Source organism: Betta splendens, chromosome 24, assembly GCF_900634795.4.
Source record: "Betta splendens chromosome 24, fBetSpl5.4, whole genome shotgun sequence".
Lineage (NCBI taxonomy): Eukaryota > Metazoa > Chordata > Actinopteri > Anabantiformes > Osphronemidae > Betta > Betta splendens.
The window spans coordinates 3762740-3770692 of NC_040901.2; the positions used below are offsets into that span (position 1 = coordinate 3762740).

At 42.3% G+C, this 7953-nt stretch overlaps 1 protein-coding gene across 5 annotated transcripts in view; it reads right to left on the minus strand.

The window, feature by feature from the left end:
- disp1 (dispatched homolog 1 (Drosophila)) overlaps nt 1–7271 on the minus strand; it is a 47495-nt gene extending 40224 nt beyond the window's left edge. For 2 of the 5 annotated variants that reach the window (XM_029141171.3, XM_029141173.3), the window contains exon 1: nt 7167–7271. The gene's annotated coding sequence lies outside the window, so the exon portion shown is untranslated. The other 3 variants (XM_029141172.3, XM_029141174.3, XM_041069490.2) reach the window with 2 other exon arrangements.
- Nucleotides 7272–7953: the final 682 nt, after the last annotated feature.

The following is a 7953-nucleotide window of genomic DNA, read 5'->3' on the forward strand; positions in this document are numbered from 1 at the left end:
CCATCTGTTTATCTATATCTACGCATGCGCGCGCGCGCGCACGCACGCACACACACACACACACACACACACACACACACACACACACACACACACACACACACACACACACACACACACACACACACACACACACACACACACACACACACACACACACACACACACACACACACAGAGGATATTATATATTATATTATTTTTTCATGATGCTAAAGATTTAGGAAAACAAAAAAAAGAAATATGAAGGCACTTCAAACTTTGAACCTCTGCTTGGCAGCAGCTCTGCTCTTTCCCATACTTTTTGTCCTAATTGTGTATACATAAACATCTGTGTGAGGTAAACAAATTGATTAAGCCAACTCTATGTCAGTGACCTAAATATCAGAGCCTTCAAGGTCAGTGTCTTGGTCTCAGACCAACATTGCTCACTTTCTCCATTTCTTTCTTTCATTCTTCTTTCCTTCCATCCACCCCGCTCTGGGACCACCATCCCACCCTCCCAAACCTGGCTTGTGTCAGTGTAATGGTATCAGTCTCCTAACTGCAGTATAGCAGGAAAGCAGATGGAACACTGGGACAATTCACAGAAGGCAGACAGAAAATAAAGTGGGAGTCCACTGAAGGGGAGTAAAAAGGGTGACAAACTCAAAGAAATACCCAACCAGTGAGCTTTTTTTCCAATTTCTCTTCTCCCTTATTACATAAGGGCTTAAGACTTTTTCAAGGAAGTAAAGCAGAGGAAGAGAACAATGTCAACTGAAATTTAACAAATTGATTACTAAATTTATGCCTTTTCCACCAGAACTATGTTCACATCACCAGCCCATTCACACAAGTCCTACAATATCTGATTAAGTCAGAATAGACAAACTCGCTCCATATGGAAATGGTTCTCTTTTATCATACATCAGCTCCATTTTGCCGTTGACGTTATCAGACAATAACAAAATTCATTATTTCATATCCAGCCCCTCCTGAAACACTGAAACTATCACATTTGGAGAACCTTCAATAACAGCTGCCAATGCAATGCCTGTATGCTTTGTCATATTAATAACACATGTCTATACTTTTGAAGTTTTGATCTAGTACTATGGATCAGCCACCTCAGGAGAAATCCACCCACATCTAAAATCATGTTTATGGCAAAACACTTGCAGATTGAGAAGAGAGGGTTTGCTGTGTATATTAACAATGCAGTTCTCCATCTGTGAGCATTAAAGGCCAGTTTTCCATCCATGCTGCCTCTCAGCTCAGTCAGGGCACCTTCTCAGGTATCATGGGTTTCACAGTGCTCACAAGTGACCAAATTAATCTAAAAGTACTCTGAGCAAATGGCAGAGACAAACAATGAAGCTATTGTGAGAGGAGAGTACTGACAGAGGTTCCACAGAGTCAGGAAGTGACATCGTTAGAAATTTAAGAAAAAAAAAATAGAAAATATTGGCTCTACATATACTCAAACACTATGTCATAGGGCCTCTAAGACCAATAAACTGCAAATGCAGGGACAAAAGTCTAACCTTAAAAAGAATTCCTTCACTATAAGGCTATATGGGCGGGTACACAGCGAAAACATAGATTTGTCCCCCCACATCTTTCTCCTCACCTACATACACTTTTTAATGGGATGATGAGAAATATTCAGGAGAAATACAATAACCTTTTATTCTAATTTTCAACAGCTGCTGATAAACAGACACTGGGCTGTTGAGATTTAATCTGTGTAGCCCTTATTATTCTTCAATTTTGACATCTTTTCCTTCCTACTGTAAGTGATGTCAAAATTTTTGAAAAGAAAAAAAATACACAGTACAATGTGTTACAAAGTCTAGTCAAACATTTGAACTTGTTCCTGGCTAAGTTCAGTAACAGCAGCAAAAGTCTGCTGGCAACCAGGCTGGGTGTTGAGAGTCCCTGAGATTCAGCGGAGAGTTACGTATGCCATATGTCCAGCATTACTCAACACTGCCTCACTCCAGCTACTATAGAGGCTATCCCTCAACTGGTCAGCACTAATGGACCGTCAGAGACTTCATTGGACCTTCACTGTATCCTCTTAAGCAGGAAGCTGGTGGGAGTGACAGCAAAAGGCAAATATGGTAACAGGTTAAAAAAAGATCACGTAATGTACAAAAACATGTTTCATAGTAGGTTGTTAATGGTAACCCTTCGTTCACGTTTCTGTTTCCTTCATTTGCTAATGTAAGGTCAAGGTGACACAGCGTCACCTACAGTCCTGCCACTTCATTAAATATCCACCCCTGTTAATCAAATCCCTGACTGTCAATGCCAAAAGGTGCATGACAATGATATCACGTCAGGACTGAAAAGAAACGGAAAACACCCACTCTACTGTATGAAGCAGCTTAAGGCATCCAGTGTTGGCAAAATCCAGAAAGGATTAGCTGATCAACAATATTAACACTGAACATTAGCCACATTACTAAATGCACCTACAGCGATAAAAAGCCTCTGTTCCACAATCATTTGGTTCCTACATCCTTATGGCTTCACTTTCATTAAACTGTACAACGCGTCATGGCAACATCAGCTCTCTGTGTTGCCTCAACAAGCTGTCCGTTTAAGAAAAACTTGAGATCCGTTTCACATGCAGGCCTCAGTGAGGGGCGGCTTCGGGTTAGTCCAAGGGTACCTGAGCCCCTGACTAAATTGGCATGAGCTAAATATGATTCGACAGGGCCTGCAGCTGCAGGGTCAGGCCACAGCGAGGTAAATGGGTGCCCTGGAGGAAAGGCCTGCTTGACCCCTTAGCCAGGCCACATTTTCCAGTGTGTGCAACAAATCCTAATGAGGCTGTTCTCTGCAGGGGGAAACCGAGGCGCTGTCTGAGGAGATTTGTCCGAAGTGCAAAAACAAAAGATGCAACCCGTTCACTTAAGCGGCCGCACTCCGTGTCGGAAACACACACGAACCGAAGACTGGTGAAGCGATGGGAGCTAAAGGCGGCACTGGAGGCCGGTGCGAGGTTAGGAATTCAAAAACATGTCATGTCATCCCAGTAATGAAGTCACAAAATATTAATCAGCGGACCTAAGCTGCTGCGTTACTAATGGCCCGTGACTGAACACATCTGGGTGAACGACTGGTGGAATTCACACCATTCCTTAACAACAGGCTCAGAACAGCAGTACAGTAGGAAAATATTAATTTTAAAATCACAACAGACACTGAGAAGGATCTGTGAAATAAAAAAATGTACAATAACTGTCAAAACTAAAAAAAGATCCCATCTGTGGTTAATATTTCTACAAACTCAATGCAGGCCAAGACCACTCGAGACAAAGGGGATGGAGGGACAGAAAAAGGTCGATGTTCAAAGACATTCCCGTGTTTCTCATCTGTCTTTGGGGTCGGTCCATCTGAACAGCATTAATTCATTTCCCTCAGTGCCTCTTTCTTCTCCTCAGGAAAACTGAAAGTAATTCTTTGGAGCACAGTTTGAACGCAAATTGTCATATATTACAATGATCCACACTGACAACTCTATTGACTGCAGTCCACCTTTTTTGTTTGGAAGGGGAGGGGCAGAATAAAATAGTGGCACTAATACGCAACACCTGTTACTTTTCGACATCCGTCAGCATATCAGATGCACAAACGGTGACAGCTGTGGTGCAGGCAGGGAAATGGCAGCGGTCCGGGCCTGGGTGAGGCAAAGCGCAGAGGCAGGGGTTGTTTCTCAGATCATATCTTCCCATACAGGGACCCCTCCAGGTCAAATAGCTAAAAGCACTGGTAGAGTTTGTAATTTTTCACATGTGTTCTGCGAGGAGCACAACTATTGATTTCTTTATTCTAAGGATCAGAAACCAAAAGGGAAAGGGTCTATGGGGAGCCTGCTTTCAATTACAAGGCCCACGTAGACACCGAGACAGGAGTGATGGATGCCCTGTGTGATGCCATGATAGGACGCATGCCTCGGTCTGCAGATTCTCAAGTTTGCCTGGTGGGCTTTTCTACATGTCAGCATCACAGACAAAGCCTAAATCAGGCTACTAGTCATGATGAGCTGCTTTATGCGCAGTGATGTGAAAGAGGTCAGCATGGCAGGTTAACAAAAACCTGTGTCGGGAGGTGGGATAGAAACCTGCTGGTCCAATTACAGTAAATAAGAAAATAGGTTATCCATGACTTATTTAACTGAAAATATGATGATATGATATAATTAAAGTACAAAAAACAACTTACAACATGCAATTTTCATCTTGAGTTACATTCTATCTGTACTGAAAGATATATATTTGTCTCAGTGAACAGGCCTAAAACCCTCACCAGAAGAAAACCAATGCACACCGTGCAGTAGCCTGAAGCCTCCGCACAGACAGCGAGATCATGCACGTCGGTGCCACAGGGGTCCGCCAGATCTGCCCGAGTCTCCATCACAGCTCAACATCAAAGAACACGGAGCAACAGTTTGAGTTATAGACAGCAAGTGTGCGGCCGGCGAGTGAGAAGTTCCAGTGGCAACCACCACCAGGTCCGATTAACCCCTGTGCCACCTCACGGAAGGATACAGCTCTCAGTGAGGCCACAGCTTAAATACCATGTCGACAGCTCACAGGCAACCAGACAAAGGGACACTCAGGTCATGGGCTCGTTTGATGGCTCAATCACGCAAACATGCCTTTACACTGAACATTCTACCCTCACGTCTCATCTACCATTCAAACGGGCTCTTTGAAAAGCCATATATGAATTAAGAATCTAAGAATCAACTCATTCATATAGTGAAAAAGATGTGGGATTCTGATGTTGTTTCTCTCCTAACTCTTAACACAATAATTCACATTTCTACCATTTGTGCTGATGTGAAATACAGCAATTCTAAAGCACAGATGATGCGTTTTAAGTTGGGTGATTTTTTCAACAGAATATAAAAAAAGAGACCGGCCTATAACTCAACACTATGGAGCTAGTTGCCCAGATAGAGGCAGGTCAGGAATGAGATGGCAGGCAGCTGTTAAAGCCAGCTGTCCTGGCCAGTTGTTCACAAGAGCTCGGAGGTCAGAATGGAGGGATTGAGAAACATTTAAGAAACGAGGAAGGTGGGAGGGAGTAAATGTAACAAGCAGACAGAGAGATTAAAGATAGAAATTAATGAATGCGTTCACCAGGACGGCGCCGTAGCAGCGGGTTTGAGAGTGGGACACGTTCATCTGTAGTAGGCCAGATGTGCTTCTGATCTCAATTACAGAGTCTTGTTACGTTACTGAAAGGCTAACTGCTCTGAGAAAAAATAAAATACTGAAAGTTAATGTCTGAAAGGCCACAACCATAGATGGGCTGCACTTTACTTTTCTTTATCTCCAACTACTTGTATACAAATGTATGCTGTATAAAACTGGTGGCACTTCAGCAACTTAAACTCATTAGTGTTTATGGTAGATGGATTTTTAAGAATTATTGCAATCTTTACTTCAGTTGTTAGACGCGGGAAAAGTACACAAACTCAATGCTTAAGTCCTAATGTGTGCACATAGACAAAAGGACGTAAAATGATCCATCCATCCATCTTAGTAATATTTTTGAGTGAATGTACTGTACTACGATGTACTACGACTTGCAGTGTATGCTTTGAGGACTACTGGGCTGATGTTAGGGAAAAGCATGACAGCACCGCCTGGTGGATTCTACTAAAACTACATGTAACTTCAAGAGGTCTAATGTACTGTATACGATGCATTTAGTGGTTTGATTAATCCGGAAACACCTACAGACAAACTTCAGCGATACATTTTCAGTACGTTCAAAATCTATGATAGGCAGTTTTCAGTTTGAAGTCCCAACAGGTGTTTGCTTGTGCTGTGATGATGAAAAAGCAGTCAGAAAATAATTTGACACTGACACCAGGGCCACAATGTCAAATGTCTCACTGGAAATGTTTGGGGTGACCTCTGTTTCGAACAGAGATGATCAGCTTCTGCCAGACCTAAATTAAACAATCCCACAATGAAAATATTTTATTTCACCAAAGGTTCATGAATTATTATATACATGGGATAATCTGAAATGAAACGCTGTGCACTGCAACTGTGCATTACTGCTGAAGCCAAATACTATTTCTCACTGCAAACCCACTGACCCAGTGCCTCGTTCCCTTACTTGGCTCAAGAGTCACATTCATAAGATGCTGAGAAGCCGAGAGGAAGAGGATTAGTTTGCAAATGTTTGCGTGAAAAACACCCCTACGACAGACTGCTGCACCTACAGTATCGAAGCCCACATGCATGTGGAATTTAACTAAAAGTTTGCACGTGTTGCACTTGGATGCATGAAAATATGAATAATAAAAAAAAAATCACAGAATTCGGAACCAACCAAACTGTCTATGATCAGAGTAGCCACAGGTAACGCAGTCAATATAAATTCCCTGTGTGTAAACGCAACTGCTGCTTCCACGCAGGTGTTCATACGGTTGAGCAACGTGTTTAGAGCTGGACAGGTTCCGATGTGCTCATTTATTTTCTATCACAAAAAGTTCCACTATAGTAGAAGAAGAAGAACAACTTTACGAATTTAACTAGGAGGTTAATCCAGACCTGTTCAAGCAAAGTATGAATAAAGGGAACTTTGTGTTGACTAAAACATTTTTATTAACACTATTTGTAGCTTTACCGTAGACGCAGCTAAAACGAACCACCACATTATAAATCTATTAAATGCAATGCATTGCTTCTCTTTTGCTTTTAACGGTGTTGCTCAGCTGGATCGTCCCCCTGTGTCCATTAACGGACAAAAATGACGTTATCGTTACAGCTTCGGCCTCATGTCAAATCACAGCTGACCCTTTTCCAGTTTCACGCTAGCGTTTCCTATAATACCACACTGGGAACCGTCGCTACGACACACAAGCTACCTTTACCCCGAGGGCTCCAAACTTTGGCTATTTACTTTTGCTTTTACCGCCGTTGGTGCGCGTGTATGTGTGTGTATGTGTGTGTGCCCTCACCAAGCTAGCTAAGTTCACGTTAGCTGGCTGTCGCTGCTAACCCGCTAAGGTCGGTGACCAAAAACAGCTGGCTAAACAAACAGCGCCCGTTTCTGCGCCTTCTTTGCTCCCACGAGCGCCCGAGCGGCGCCACGGCGATGCACGCGCCGGGCGCCGACGGCGGAGGAGAAAAGTGTCCCCGCTCACGTACCTTAGTTTGCTGCCGGATGCTGATGTCTCCACTCTCCAAGCATCAAACCATGTTGGGAGGGCAGCTGCGCACTGAGTTCTTGTTTGCACTCGAAAGGCATTAGGAGGTTTCTGGGAAAATGTAGGAAACTTCAAAGGACACTAGGAGGAAGCATTGCACTCCGGCCTGAATCCCACTTATAGTCTATGCACCGCTGTTGTGTTATTATTATTATTATTATTATTATTATTATTATTATTATTATTATTATTATTATTATTATTATTATTATTAATCAGCTAGCTTTTTGTGTCTATCCTAAAGTGCATTTATTTAAATACATATCAGATTAATAAAATACAGTGCAATTAGACTTAATATGACTTTCCTGATTGAAAGTCACCAAGCTCTCATCATTAAGATCAGGTTATATTGAATTGCCTGGTCGTTCAAACAATATGAACTACAACGCTAACACAAATGAATTTTATTCCAGTAACATTAAACTCATTTATAGCCAGGTGTTCCCTGGACAGACCATCAGTCCATCACAGGTTACACACACGCATGACACACCTCACTCCCCAATCAACTTAACAGCATGTCTTTGGACTGTGCAAACTCCACTTAAAAATGCACCTGGGATTTAATTGTGGTTCTTCATGCTGTGAGACGACTAGTTTATACTTTTTATACTTATTTCAACTTTTAGGTAAATATAGGAATGTTACCAAAAAAGGTTGAGCAACTGAACCAATATTCAATTATCTATTAGTGTTCAGTCACGCCATTACTTTGGCATGATGAC